Source organism: Pelmatolapia mariae, linkage group LG7 (assembly GCF_036321145.2).
Source record: "Pelmatolapia mariae isolate MD_Pm_ZW linkage group LG7, Pm_UMD_F_2, whole genome shotgun sequence".
Classification (NCBI taxonomy): domain Eukaryota; kingdom Metazoa; phylum Chordata; class Actinopteri; order Cichliformes; family Cichlidae; genus Pelmatolapia; species Pelmatolapia mariae.
The window spans coordinates 58,012,663-58,029,142 of record NC_086233.1 but is presented as its reverse complement, the minus strand read 5'-3'; the positions used below and the strand labels follow the sequence as shown (position 1 = coordinate 58,029,142).

Sequence of the window (16,480 nt, the reverse complement as noted above, 5' to 3'; positions counted from 1 at the left end):
GTGTAATTAAGTGCCTAGGAGTGGTTGGTGGTTGAACTGTATCTGACGAACTCAAAATTGTGTCATACATTCTTTGACAAAAAATGGTTTTCAGTTTGTATTATATAGCTCTAGTTCTTAAGTACTGGCTATTACAATTAGTTTGTAAGAGCCAATCAAAATCTGGTTAATACTGTAAAGCAGTGGTTGATAATATTACTTCAAAGCCAGATTATTTAACTTTTGATAGACAAATGTGCCAGTCTGTTATTTTAGAAACTGAAAAAGTTTAAATTCATCAAAAATAAAACTTCCTTTTGTGAGGAAGTGGTTTATAGCTAGACCTACCTATGTTAGCAAATCTGTAATAAAAATATTTCTGAATTAGCACAGTGCTTTTATTTATTAATCTTATTTAATTTTTTGTATTATTTTAATTTTAATAAAGAAAATCTTAGTTTTATTGATTTATTTATTTTTACAAATGAGCTTGAGTCATTTATCAATCAAATAAAAATACTACAGGTAGTCATCCTGTTTAGCACAATGTTTGACTTATTCCTGTAATTAATAAATACTCTGTTGATGCATCTTGCAAATGGTTACCATATCACAACAAGAAATAAATGATCAAACGGTTCCCAAAAGACAAAATGAACATTAAAAGACAGAGGCTTTGAACACAACTTTTAACCTCAGGAAAATTAGCCTTTAGCATCCTAATCTCAACTGAAGACCCACCTTTTGTGTACCTTACAGCCACTACTACTAGTAGATTACATTTATTTTGTTGCTACATTCTCAAATCAAGCATGACCTAGCCATTTGGGTTATAGCTCAGACAGTAGTTTAGTAAATCAGAATGGCATACCTCCTCTGACAGACAATGGGTGGAATATTTATGAAAGAAAAAATATCAGCTATTACAAAACCTGCAAGAACAAACTGCGTAAACAAAAATGAAAGATATTGGAACAGCCACTCACTCCCTGACACACGATTACACCTAGCTATACACAGCTGCCAGACACAACAGCATCAATTTTAGTTAAAATACATCTCAGTAAATACGCAACATACAAATTCAAGTTCAATTCAAGTTTATTTATATAAAGCAAAAGCACAACAGTTCCCCCAAGGCATTTTATACTGTAATATTCTACAAAAATATTAGAGAGAAAATCCCAGCAGGGAGACAATCCCCTATGAGCAAGCATTAGGTGATGGTGGGAAGAATAAAATCCCTTTTGACAGGAAGAAACCTCCAGCAGATCCAGGCTCTGGAGAGAGAAGACAAAATTAAATGATATGCAGCAAGGAGTGAAAAAAGGTGAGAGGCTTAGTGTATCATCTTAGTGTAGACGTTCCCTAGCAACTTAAACCTACATACTGAGGGATGGTTCAGGGTTCACCTGATCTAACCGTAACTATGAGCTTCATCAAAAACACTAATTTTAAGTATAATCTTTAAAGTATAGTCTCTCTCTCTCTCTCTCTCTCTCTCTCTCTCTCTCTCTCTCTCTCTCTCTCTGCACATTTCCAGTAGGAAACAATATTATAGAATATTTGTGTTCAACTTTACTTACTAGAAAAATAACCTAATTAAATTACAATTATTAATCAAAATGTTGATGATTACAAAGAGGTCCATTCATATGTATTCAATTATTATTATTTTTTTGAAGAATATAAGGGCAATCATTTGGCTTATCATTGTTTTGCCAAATAGAAGTGCCTTATTTTGGCATAATTATGGACAAATGTGAATGAAGCACCATTAAGCCTGGCGGCAACATCATCAAAGAAGACAACTTTTGTGCTGAAAATTCAACACTTCCTTCTGAAATCCTTTTCTTCAGAGAAGTCCCTAAAATACTGGAAAGAGGAAAGTTTGTCAACCAGTTGTAAAAAAGCATAGTTTTAAAAGAAATGGTGTAATCAAGTAGTTTTTGTCACCTTTTTTTGTCATATATTTTTAATAAATAATGTGTAATAGCCAAATGAAGAGTTGTGTTCAGGGACGTAATATACAAAGTTTGTGTTGAGGAACATAGTAAAAAAAATTGTAAATTCATGTCCAGCAACAAAAATGAATAGATTTAAAGTTATGACAATATCACGAACTGTCGGGAGGCTGGATGCACTCAAAGGATTTATCGAAAAACGCATACTAAACACAAAAACAAGACTTTTAACAGACATGACAACTGAGACAGTGGAGGAAGACGGAGGAAGACGGCATAAGCACAGAAAGAAGAAACGGAATGGAATAGATAGGGAAATACTCCTATATATAGAAAATAACAAACTCAAAATAGATGCTGAAGCTAAAAAAAAAAAAGACCAAGAGCTCAAAACTAGGCATAGAATAGTAAACCATCTCCAAATAGTTATTATATTGTACAAAAAAACTGAGTCCGAGTATTGCTAGAACAAAAGGAGACTACAACAGGATGGTTCCCGTTGTAGTCTCCTTTTCAATTTAACCTGCAAAACATATGAATCAAAACCAACTCAGATACACATCAACTTTAAATGTCAAATATCAGGGACAGCACACAGTCCTCGGGCCATGACAATATCATCATTTTAATGGTTTTTCAGATTTGAATAGACAGCTTTATTTTACCTTTCAAGTCATATTATATCTATTCATTAAAAAATCAGAATAATATGAAAATAACCCTTACTGTCTCAGGCATTTTGGTCCTTACTGAAAAAATAACTGGAATAAAATGGCTCCTCTTAGTGATCCATTTGTACTAAAACTAAATGTTAATATCAGCAGTGGTGTTAGCAGTCTAAATTAATAATCTTGCAGTTTGGTGCTTAAATGGAAAAAAATAATAATTAAAATTTAAAAATAAAAAACTCCATGTAAAGTAAGAACAATATGAACATTTCTTTTTTTTTCTTTTTTTCTTTTTTTTTTTGCTATCTTATCTGTTGACGTGTAACACTGATGGGCTATTTTATCCTCTCATCTTACTCTTACCTTAATTCTCTTGCTCCTATTTTGTTGATGTCCTTGATATCCTCAAGGGCTCCATAGTGATGAAGCCAAATGACTTTAATAATGTAGTATCTAGATTAATAATCTAAAATCCCACATCATTACCTTGATATTTGGTGCACAAGCCTGTGTTATTTAGCAGCCATTTTGAAATGAATTATACTTAATTAAATACATTTTTAAAAAATCCGAATATGTCTGGTGAACGTTTGTTTTCTTTTTTCTGATGATTTTACAAGCTGCCATTTTTAGATTATTAAATTAGATTATTCCTGTATCTTTAAGTCATCTGATATTTTACCACAGCAAAGAATCCGCTTAAATATAAATGAAAAGCTGACTTTCCATCGAGGTCTTCATATGTTGATGGTACACAATCAACAATGCTCACTTAAAAAGATAAAGATAAAACATTGGCAAATGGGAGCAGCATTGTACACAGGTCTTGCTGTGCAGTGCCATCTGACCTGGCAGCCCTCCCAAAACTGAAATAGAGGGGAATCACAGCTGCTGTCTCGCACTTTCTCTCCACTCTCTGTGTCTTGCTCCCCCACAGACACACATTACCCCATCCATCCAAGCCACGTTGTGGAAAGTACCATCTTAGTTATGTTTAATTTGTTTCCCTCTGTATTCCCAGTGTTCCTGAATGAATTATCAAAGTGATCTCATGTCTTGATACAGTAGGTAAGAAAATTAAGTCATGTATATAATATAAGTAGAAGATTATTTAAAAAAATAATGCCATGGGGTTTTCAGTGTAACATTCAGTGTAAGATTTTAATATTATTTATATTATTATTATAATATTACCTGTTAATTACATATGACTTCTTTCATGAATAGTGTGAACAATTAAAGGTTGTCTGGAGCAACATGGACATAGAATATCATCGGGGCACTTCATTGGTCACACCTTGCTAGTACCGGGTTGCACCTGCTTTTGCCTAAAGAACTCTTTTGAACTCTTGGTAGATTACATTAAATGAGTTCTGGTGACTGTGGAAGCCATTGGTGTACAGTGAACTCATTCGTATGTTGTATGTTAGATAGTTTGAGCTTGGATGGCTAAGGTCAGCAACAATTCTGATGTGGTTTTGGTGTTTAAACAATGCTCAGCTGGTTCTTACCCAAAAGAATGCCAAGAAAATATCCCTCACACCATTACACCACCATTCTGAACCACTGATACAAGGCAAGTTGGATGCATGTTTTTAATGTTATTTTTATGTTGTCAGACCCTCCCATCATAATGTCAGAGCTGATATTGAAACTGATCAGTCCGAAACTTTGTTTTCCAATTTTGGTGAGCCAGTGTAAATTGTAGCCTCAGTTTCTTTTTGCAGCTGACAGGAGTGGCACCCGATCTTTGGACACTGTAGTCTATCTGCTTCAAGGTTTGATGTGTTGTATGCAAGGCATGCAAAGATGCTCTCCTGCTTACTGTAGAAGCAAAGAGTGGTTATTTGAGAGTGCTTCCTATCAGCTCAAAGCAGTTTGGCTATTCTCCTCTGACCTTTGGAATTAACAAGGTATTTTTACCCAGAGGACTGCTGATTACTGGATATTTTAGCTTTTTTGGCCCATTTTCTGTAAACCCTAGAGATAGTTGTATTAGAAAGTTCCAGCAGATCAGCAATTTCTGAAATACTCAGCCCGCTGGCACTCAAAGTCACTTAAATCATCTTTATTCCCTGTTTTAATAAAGGGTTTAGACTTTAGCAGGTTTTCTTGACCTTGTCTACACACCTAAATGAGTTGTTGTCATGTTAATAGCTAGTTATATTTTTGAATTAATGAACAGGTGTATGAAAGACAGTATATGATGGACTGGCAGTGATATGTGACCAAGTAGGTTTGATTATAAAATAAGACTCATTTTGCAGAATTTACATCCCTGAGAAGATCCAAACAGTGGCTCTAAGCCAGAACGTGTGTAGTGTAGGAGCACACAGTGATGTGGAGTGTAGTGAGCAATGACCCATGCTGAGGTTCTGCTTCGATAATTAAAGTTCATTGCTTTTCCATTGCGCTTTTTTTATTTATAGTGTAATTTAATTTGGCATACGGGGACAAAAAATAAAGTGCACTTTAGAGTCTAATTGATGCTCGTTTCTTCTTAGTCTTGCCTTCTCAGCATTCTTCCTCCTCGACCAATGAAGTTAACTAGGCAGAGGATGGAGTGCAGGGGAGAGTTACAGGAGAGGGAGGAAGTCATAGGGAAGGCTAGACGAGGAAAGAAATAAGAAAATAAGAAGGTTAACAGGTGGGGGTGGGTGGTTGGGGGTGCAAATTTGATTTCTTCTACACCCATTGTTAGCTTGTGGCTTTGAGAGGCAGTGAAAGCAGAGTCCATTTTCTTGTTACAGTCGTGAGGGAGATTAGCAGAGACTGGGCTTGTTTCTATTTGAGGAATAATGAACAGTCTCTCTTTCTATACAAGCCCCACTCTTGTAGCAGGTCCCTCATTCATCTCCCCCGTCCCTCACACCCGTCGTCTCTCTCTCCATAGAAATGTAGAAGCATTTGATGGTTCGTCATTCCTCATCATGTTTTTATCCAGCTTATGAAATCTGACAGTAGATGGGGATTGTGTTGTGCCATGACAGAGAGAAAAGCATCACACGGAAATAGCAAACTCCTGGGGTCACACACCAGCGCCAGGTGAGAATTCCTACAGGGGAGCGTCACTGCTGAGGAGCACTTTGCTGTAGCAACAATGTCAACTTAATTATGTAGTTGCTCAAAACTTGCACTGTATAAAGGCTGAAACCTTCCCTGGATGATAGAAAGGGGAAGGGATTGTCTCAAATCAGTCTCAAAGTATAAGCTGCCTTGCATACTTTCTGCTGCACTTGTATTTTTAGCATCCTGACTTCTTGCAGCTATGGAGAACCTCCCAAATGACCTGAATATGAGATCGCATTTGACACCTTTGTTCATTAAGAGAAATTGGGAACAAAAAAGCATCTATTCATTGCCTCCCATGGTAACACCAGAATGTCTGGAACGGGTCATGGAGAGGTAGCTTTATGATGCTTATGTAACCGCAGTTCTCTGCCTCCCAATAATTCACTCCGGTCCTGGTGGAGTAAAGGTGTCAGCCATTCACACTACTAGTTCATCCAAACAGAAATTGAACGATGAAAGGAGAATATCAAGGGGGATGGAGGAGGACAAGTGGCTCTTTTAATGACTGTGGTGTGTGATGGGAATGCTGTTAATGAGGAGGGCTGGGATAAGAAGCTATGCTTCCCACGTAGAGGGAGACAAACCTGGGAGGAGCCTTAAGAACAACTCAGCTCAGCTTTCTTGGTGCTTCTAGAGCAAAGCAAAGCCAAGCAAAGCTCTGCAGACCACAGGCGTGTGGGATGAATAGAGTTTGACTGTGAGGCAGGAAAAGATGGCATCGAGAATGAGCAGTTTCCCTTTTTCTTCTTCTCTTCCCCCTTCTCCCAGAGAGACAGTGGCAGCTCTCTGGTGAAGATCAGAAAGGTGGGAGATGGAAAGTGAGCAGGAGTGGGAGAAAGAGGGAGAAGAGAGAGATTGTAGCCCTGGGAGGGTATATCTCCAGTCAGTAATTCCACTGGGGGTCTCCCCTCTGCTCTTCAGTTTCCATCTCCAGATGAAAAATAAATAACCTCAGACGGCCTCCCTCTCTGCTGAGAGAGAGAGGGTTCCCAAGAACTGTGTTCACTTTCCATATAGTTATCGCCCTGTCACCCCTCTTTAACTCAGTCTTTTTTTTTTCACACACACTACCAGACATGCATGTCAGTGATTTCAGTCTAGAATAGTTTTACATGACCACAGCATAGGTATGGAAATTTTTGATAAAATATTTAAAATAAGACATCAAAACACATACATAGACATGGCGTGATGTACCAATTCACCCAATCTGTGGACACACAGTAAGAAGCCATAGTTATTTTTATTTTTTAGTCTTAGTCTTAGTTTAGGAATTATGTTACATTATGATTGTATGTTGTGTATGCAAATACAGTAACTACAATGATTTTTGTGTTGGCTTTGTGCACTTCCAAAAGATGGAGGAATCACAACGCACTCCAGCTGTTTTGGAAAACCTCTTCTGGAGACCTAACATGCTGTTCGTACCATGTCGATTCTTTGTGGACAGAAACAGTTCCCCATACAAACCAATGCAATAATGCACCAGATGTTAAATAATCTCACTTATAAGTTTGTTCATCACCCAAAACTAACTTGTATTACTAACAAAGTGACCACACTTAATTTTTGCCTTCATTTCTTGCCACTTAAGCACTCTCTCAAGTATTACATGCATAATAAAACTCTACAATTCAGTTTCATGGCATGTGTTAAGGTGCAACTCTAATTCTGAAAATGCTGTGGCACTATGTAAAATTGTTAATACAAATAGAATGCAATGATTTGCAAGTGTCTTAAACCTACATTTTGATCATAATTTTTGAATTTTCTCCAAATTTTCTGACTCTCTTGACAATGTTAGGGAACATTACTCTGAAACTGTTCCACAATATGTAGACACAGATTTTTTATTTTGTTTTTTTGCAGACTGCTGAACTTCTTCCCATCTATATTTCTGCAAAACTGCTTTTCAGAGATATTCTTTTTATATTACGTTATGTTACTGACCTGTAATATAAGTAATTAGCAGCATGTCAGTAACATAACCAATTATAACTTAATTGGTTATAACATTTTTCTCCAGGTGTTTCTTTTCATTACCATTTACTTACATAGTATGATGCTAATTTTGTAAATAATATTTCGTGCTAAATTTCATTTACATATTGTATGGACACTTATATTGCCAATATTAGCAGAGGATAACAGTTGTTGCTACCGAGCAATAAAGCTAAAGACAAGTCCGATGGAAGATTTTTCTGGTAAGTGCTGCAAGACTAATCGAGTCATTAAGAAAGACATCCAAGGCCTGTTATACATAAAACATATTGTTACTGTCTACTGTCCTGCTATTGTCATTCACTCATGATCTGAGTATTTCATGTTTACATATTGTTTAATTTTATTGTTTTATCTGCACATCATGTTTTATTTGTATGCTACTAGTTGCTGCATGCAGAAGTTGTACATTCTCCATGTGTTCCCTTGTAGTGTTGTTATGATTTTTGGCCAGTAAATACATACATTTACAACATAATATCATATTCTGGTGATTCATGCACTCACTTTACTTGGCTTCAGGAAATTAAGTCATATTCTCATATATAGATCCTCACTTCTTCTCTTATTCCTCTTTCACCGCCTCCGTCTACCATGAAAATGTTCAACATCATAATCTGGCACTCATATTACATCCTTTCTTTGATACTATGTCAGCATTTCCTTTCTTAACTCTATTATCAACTTCAACTCTTGATACCTGTAATGAATGCTCTGCTTGGTGTAGATATTGTACTGTAAATCCGCTTAGCATGCCTAGCACTGAGCCCACCGGGGAAGGGTAGCTACTTCTGCATCCTCACTCTGTTGCATGGGTTATAGCTGTAGTCTAATATCATGTCTTTTGTGTGAAAATGTGTCCATGTGGATTTTCAGACAGGTGGGTGAAAAATTGTCTTAGTATGTGGAAACAGACATGCATGCATTTACAGATTGTTATACTAACCTGTGGACCGGAATCTGGGATCTTTCTTACATGGCTGAAAAGTCAAGGGAAATGCAAAATTCTGCACATGGACACATACTAAAGCCTTCACATTTCTCTAGAGAAGTCCACAACACCATGCAGCTTTAAAGTACTTGATGATGAAAACAGTAGCTTAATGTTAAGGTTGTTCTGAGAGTAACATAATAGAAAATATCATTGGGGTGGTTAAATTAAATGGACTTGTCTCCCTGGAAACAACAATATATTTAATAAAATACAGTGCAATATGCCTCACAGATTATGGTTTCTTGTTAGGAGAAATATGCATAAAAGCTACAAGGTCAGTAAAAAATATGCTAAAGTATTGCTGATGGAGTCTGCTTATTTGAAATTAATATTTCCTGTGTGGAGGTAGAAATGATTGTCTCACTGCAGCAGAAAACACCAGCTAAACAGCTTATGTCTTATTTAATCAGGAAATCATAGTCAGATCAGTCAATAAAAGAGACCCAAGAACAGAACTCATACTCTAGGGACCTTGATCATATAAATAAGATTATATTAGACAAGTCGGTGCCTTTGGAAATTTAAAACTCAGAGTTTCATATCTTCAGTGTTGCGAAAATGATAGAGCAAGCAGGATCATTCTATCATAAAATAGCTTAATTAGACTGTACCAATAAGTCTGTTTTTCTACCAAATGAGACACCAATTGAAGTCCACTTTTTTATTTCTGGAGTATCATCTGAGAACGAACAGATGGAGGAAATTACTCCAACTTGTCAGTTTGCCATGGAGCATGTTATTCACTTCAACAACTGCTCAAGTTTAGTTCTCGAAAAGGACACATGTACGGTGCACATTTCACATGCAGTGAATTACCATTACGTCCATCACACGTGCCATGAGTAAAGTTTGCTTTCGGGGTTTTCTGCCAAGTAGGCTCACTAAGATGTGATTTATGTTGCTGAAAATTTGGATTTTAACATTGACTCTTTTCTGGCACGGTGCTCAGAGAGCAGTGGTTACGCTGTCACAGCAAGAGAATTCCTGGTTTAAACCCACTGACTGGAAATATACTGAAACCAACATATCCATTAACCTGCTGGGCCCTTTTGTGTGGAGTTTGCATGTTCTCTCTGGGTACTCTGGCTTCTTCCCACAGACATGCATGCTAGGCTGATTGGTGATGCTAAATTGCCCAGGTGTTAATGTGAGCACGAACGGTTGTCTCTATGTGTTAGATGTCCAATAAACTTTCCCCCTATGACAGCTGGGACGGGCTCCAGCATACCTTTACCCTTAGCTGGACAAGCAGTTTAAGACAATGGGTGGATATTATTCTTCCCTACACCTAACCAGAGTTTTGTTGACTAAACCTATTCAAACTGTAAGAGAAAACTGAATGGAATATAAAAGAATTGAAAGCTTTCTTCTAGAAAGCCTTTCTGGCGCAAAGTCATGAAGGCAAACTTCTCTCAATAGCCATCACACCACGAAATGAAATGAATAATAAAAATTCTACTGTTCTCCACTCTTCTCTTTCCCCATGTGTCTCTCACCCTCTTTGCTCATATATCACACTCATTTGCCCAAAGTAATCCACATACCACTTTGCCTTTTCTTCTTAATTTGTATTCACCTTTTCTCCTGCTCGAAGGCTTTCATTTCTCAGTCTTACCTTGCATTTTATTCTTTGGCTGCGCCTTTTACCTTGATCGCTTCACTCTGTTCTTTTAAGAGTAATCTTGTCCTCTTTTTATTCTCTTTTGCTTTTGCTCTTTTTTTTTTTTTTGTTAATTAACAGGGACCGCGCACAGATCCAATTTCAGTGTCAGATCAAATAGATTTGCATTGCATATGCTGTTTTGCTTACTGTGCTGTGCCTCCTCTGTTCTCATGCCTTTTTCTCCAGCTTTCACCAGAATTTCAAGTTAGACGTTTAAGGAAGAAACACCATATTGATAACTTATTTCTCTCTCTCTCTCCGAGGGGCGAGTCATGTTTCCTCTTTCATCTTCCATTCATCTCCTCGTACTACTTTTTCCCTCTCTTTTTCATCACCTTTTTTGTTATAAGTGTTGGTATTGTGTCCTTATTTGCCTGTCTCTAAATACTTGTCACATTTTTTAATTCTTAATGTCTTTGTTCTCTAAGTATAACCATCTCCATGTAGTCATTCAATTCCTAATTACTGGGTCTACATGAAAACAGATCATAGTGTCTTTGAAGGCGCTAACTTTTTTGATGGGGCCAAACCAATTACCTCTCACATCATGAACAACTGACAGCTGCTTTCTGTATTGGTGAAAATCTAAGATAAGGCGACGAGTGTGAATCCATTCCGCAAGCAGATCAGGAGAAAGCAAAATTCTGTTGTTGGCTTTTTTTTTGTTAAAATTATTTAACGACTGGCCTGAGTAAAACCAAGAGTCGTAAATGTTCCTTCTATCATTTCCCTCCGTCTTGTTGTTTTTGCTACTCTATTATCCTCTATAGTGCAATCTGTCAGCCTTTCTTCTTCTCAGAACATATCTCATCCCTCCCCTCATGTTTGAAATCTCTTTGGACTCCAAATGCTAATTCAGTCAGGCACTTAATCAGACATATTAATTCCATATCTCCCCTGATTGCACTAATTCCACTCTGCAACGACTTCCTGTGCGGCATCCTCGGTTCAGCAGCATTTCAAACTGTTGTGCTAACCAAGGTCTGTAAAAGTGTTTCTTTTAAACAGCAAATTATAATGCTTTTACAGTGAATCTTTTGTAGGGATAATATGTTGAGGACAGAGCTACATGCTGTAGTCTGTGATGTATCCCATTTTTCTCTTAGCCTTCAGCCCTACCCTCCTGAGACCCAGGAAAAAAAAAAGTATTTTGATTTTGATTTTTTTCATATAAATCAAGTGTTGGGTTGGTAAAAAAACACATTACAAAAACAATTTTGTTTTTAACTAATTTTATTTAAATTTTACAACATGTGCACTTCAGTGCACAAGGGGAGTTCATTGATCACGAATGTGAAACTATTTAAGAAAATTAAATGCTCCACTGAATTCTTTGTAAGCAGGATATTAAAACTTATTTATATAACAAGATCATAAAAAAAGTAGATCATGGGTCAACTTAGAAGTCACTGACACTTCCCTAGCTGTAAGCCATTGGTTTAGGAACAAGTGATTGCACTGGGCTTTCTATTTCACAAAAGTCAATTCATTTATGATATCTGAGGAAGTACTGTGATTTTTTTTTGGAGACACAAAGGAACATTTGGAACTTCCCACATCTCACATATGTTTTACTGTTGCACTCAACCATTCTACACCTGAAAGGCATTGGCCTGTTAACCATTTCAGGCAAGTGGAGTGAACCATATTTTCTTACACTCTCATCTGGTTCGGGCTTCCTTTTTTCTTGATTTCTGGAGAGAACTCTTCATTACTGGTATTATTCAGGTCTTGTTCACATGTTTGTCCCTTGTTTATCAGTTTCTCAGCCAAGAGGAGCTTGAACTCCATATACTGTGAGTTCTTTTCGCACATTGAGATCATCGACCACTTTCAGCAAAGACGTGATCTTGTAGAAACGATGATGTGTCATGGATTCAGCTATAATTGCGACTCTTGTTGTTTTACTTTACTGGAAAAAATTTCTGCATGTTACCCACATTTTTTTAAACTCAAAGTCAAAACTTCCAGATTCTCCTACATGTTGGTTTTGGACCAGATACGATGACAGATTTCAGGTGGCCCTGTGTCTTTCTCCATTACATCTGCCACTGCATCTTGGTAATCTTTGTGTCGCTCCACCTGGGTTCTCACCCTCTCCTATCTGGCTCACATGACTCTCATCTTCTGAAAGATCTATGTCTGAATTTCCCTCAATGATTCTGTTAGGAAATCTCTCTAACTCTGTCAAAGAGTTGTCTACTAGGAAAAAGTGAAATAAATATAAGTACAACGTCCTGACGTGCACTAGAGTACACATTAATAAATTAGTCATTTCCTCTGTGAAACTGAATAAGCTTAGTTATAAAAAAAAGCCCTCAAATTACTTACTAGATGTTTATTTTTGAAAATTAATCAAAATCTGATTTTAAAAAACCTTTTAAATGTAAATATCATGCTTACCTTTCTGTCTTCCATAAAATATGCTTATGGGCATGCCAGCCATTTTGAAAAGGTGGGAAAAAGATAGTTGGCAAGGCCACACCTCCACACATGTGATATCAATTTAAAGGTACTGTTGTCCTCTCTAAGAAACATCAGGACTTCGAAGAGTGGCATGTAGAGTATAAGAGGTACAAGCAAAAACTAAATGTGTACTACAGTGCACAAAAATGAATTACTGGGTCTCAGGAGGCTACAGGGCTTCCAATTCTATTGGACTTGAAAATAGCCATGCGTCACTCTAACAAGCTACATGTGAAACTATTCTGTTACAATAGACAGACCTCATCCTGCACCAGTTTCTGAATTGCAGATAAGAAGATCTGGCATTATGGCATCATACCATCACACACCATATTTCAAGCAAGTCTGGTTGTCAGTAGGAGTGATGATCAACTGTACTAGCACATACAGGCACGCAAACATACACAGGCACGCACACACACACTGACACACACACATGGAGAAAAAAAAATCTGAATTTGCCAGAAAAGCCTGTAAGCCCTTGTATTGTCTACCAACAAACTGTGCACATAGCTGAGGCATGTATTAATTAATAACATAGATTTGGTCACATTCTAATTTAATTAAGTCCCAGATCATGTAATTGAGAGAATTATGAAATGGCTTTCTTTGTTCCAGATAATTGTATTCTATCTAAATGCCTACTTTTAAGTCTGTTAATTTGTTTTATCTCGTCACCATCATCTTCCTCATTCTGTTGTTTTTAGTAGAAAATATAGCTTGGAATCCATGTGTGCTTGTACAACACATCAAAGCAAACTTGAGAGATTTCATGGATCTTTTAAGGCTCTTGATATAATCATACTGCTTTTAGTAGTAAAATAAGATATAAAAGAGGAACAGTATGCACACATTTGCTCTAACATGTCTATAGACATTTAATTTTTAACAAAGGTGTTTATTGTGTATACAGTGTGTTTCTTTTTACCTTTTTTTCTCTTAGTGTCACTTACTGATTTGGTGAGAGCCTTCTACTAGACACACATGGATTTACCATTAGATAATGACAAATGGAAGGCTCAGCTGAGCTGATTTCAGCACTTACTGCTCCTTTGGGAGCTGCATTTACCACACTGCAAACCACACGGGCCAGCCCCACCAAAGACCTTAATTGAACGAGTGGATGTGTAGCCAGTTGAATCATCCTGACATGCCTTTCTGGTCGTTTCTAGTGGGTAATGTAGTGTGACCTGCTGGTCAAAATATGCTGAGATCCTGGACAGAAAACAGTGAAGTAAGACTTTGTTAGGCTACATGGCTTGTTTTTCTTTTTTTAAGGCTGAGTATGGGTTTAATCTGGTACAAATAAGTGTTGTTCCTTTTAATTTAACTACAACACCTTAGTGCTGCTTGTCTGTATTGTACTACACTTTTATCTTATTTTTTTTATTAGCTATTTTTTATTTGCAAACTATCACTATCCTTACCTGTTCAGACCATCTTTTAAAAAAAAAAAAATAACACACTGCATAACGATGTATAATTGTAATGTATAATTTTGATAACATTGGGGATACATTTTCAAGGCTTGACATTTATTCTATTATTCTACTTCGTCCATGGGTTGCTATTTCTTACCTTGTAGTTAAATTACAAAATATAGTATACTGACTGAAGAAACACATCATACTTTCTTATCTTACAAACGTCCAAACACCATCAAAGTAGCAGCTGTCTCTGACAGACCAGACTTTTTTCTTAATTAGAAAAAAACACATACGTCTTTTAAAACACAGGCTCGAAACATGCTTTTTAAAAATGTAATAATGTAGATCTTTGTCAGAGGAAGAGGAAAGCCAGAAGGCGTTTTCTGTGCTCTCTGTGGAGGATAGAAGGTGGGGGGTGGAAGGGTGGTTACAATATTGATGTTGTTGATAATAACAACAGTGATAATGATTATAGCACATAGTCCGTATCCATTGTCGCTATCATCTACTTTGTCAGCATAATTTGTCATATTTAGCAAAGTTTAAGACAGATAGCGCTGAATACTTCTCCCTCAACTAATTGTGTTACAATAGCTATTGATAAACTTACTTATTCCAGTAAGGGATCTTGTCATTGCTTACCAATTTTAAACACGTATGTGTTATTTACAGCTATAGACTTGGATTGAGGTATACTTTTATTAAGGACTGATGGTAAATTATATTCTATTTATATTCCTACATATCGTCAAGATTCATGACAAGTTCATGAGTGCTAAACTATTCAGGTTCCTTTTTTCTTCCATGAGCTCCACTGTTGTGCAAAGTGACCTCTCCCCTCCTTCGATAAGTTTATTTTGAGTCAACTACATCTGCTATAAATAGACCTACTCACCAAAGAGCACCAAATCTGTGCCAATTGCCAATTGTCAAAAAGCTCTGGGGCTAGTGGGGGGAATTATTATTATTATTGCTGTTATAATTATTAAATGTATTCAATTGTATTAAACTGTATATAACTCATTGATGTGCATTCTATTATGCTCTAGTCTTTTCAGTTTAACTTTGCATTAAATATGAGAAAGACATCTCTATGTTTGCAGTGTTTTGTGGCTATTAACTGGTATGTCTTTGGATTCAATGTAACCGTAATACAGAGACCATACTTACTGGCAATTTTGTGTAAATGAGAAATCTTTAATCAGGGATGGCTGTTATGATTGCCCCCTGTAGTAACAACCCAGTTGATCAAACATACACTTATTTAGACTCAGGGTTCCTGCACTATACTAATGGATGGCATGCAGGATGGAGAGCTTTATCTCCATTTGCTTTTGTCCCCCATAATTTATTCAACAGGGTCTGTCCTCTGTGTGTCCGTGTTTGTGTGTTCAGGCTCTGAGTGTTTGTGTGTGTGCTGTGTGTATATGCGTTTTGCAGTGTGTTTGTGAGGTTTTATGGCTTTGACTGTCCCCTCGTCCCTGAGGAATGAGCTCTTCCGACATACAGTAGCATACTATAAAGTCCCTCTTGTTAGATGGAGGGTCTCAGAGGTACGAAAATATCAGCATCAGCAGAGAGTGCTGAGGAAGTAGTTGAAAGGAAAACTAACAAGATGACTCAATGATTATTTAGAAACAGTAAAGAGAATTTTGAATTAGGTGTACTCTATCCTGGGGGTTTAAAAAATTGCATTTTTGGTAGCTGAGTAGATACATCATGATCTTTCCAAAAATGTGCATTATTCATGGACTCTATTCCATGGAGCCCGGGAAATGGAGTGGACACAAACTGTATTGCTCCAAATCTATTTTAAAGTATGCTTACATTTATCCTCTTTTATTTGCAGGTCCAGCATTTTGGTGGATTGAAAGCTAATATGTGGATGATTAAAACCCCTTGGATCTTGACTGAGCTGGCAGGTAAGACTTAGGCAGAGCTTGGCTCAACCTTCTTTCCTGGTCAAAGAGATATACATGGTTTGTCTGATGCTTTCAGAGAAAAAGAAGCAGACATAGAAATGTGTAAAAAATTCTTTGTTTTGCTTGTCATGAATATTTCATTGATATGAAATAATGTATCATTTCACACCTATGTCTAAACCCATTGAAAACAAGGACATTATCAAGAACACATCTTTTTGGTTCAGAGAAAATTCTGATAATTGACCTTTTTGATCAAGACAAGCCTGTTTTTTTTTTTGTTTTTTTTTTAATCAAAGAACACTTTTGATATATTTTTCAAGG

The 16,480-nt window shown here is 36.8% G+C and overlaps 1 protein-coding gene across 3 annotated transcripts in view; it reads left to right on the top strand.

Moving 5' to 3' along the window:
- lrrc4ca (leucine rich repeat containing 4C, genome duplicate a) overlaps positions 1-16,480 on the top strand; it is a 142,394-nt gene that overhangs the window by 109,971 nt on the left and 15,943 nt on the right. For all 3 annotated transcript variants that reach the window (XM_063479957.1, XM_063479956.1, XM_063479955.1), the window contains exon 2: positions 16,084-16,156. The gene's annotated coding sequence lies outside the window, so the exon portion shown is untranslated. The remainder of the gene's footprint in view (positions 1-16,083; positions 16,157-16,480) is intronic.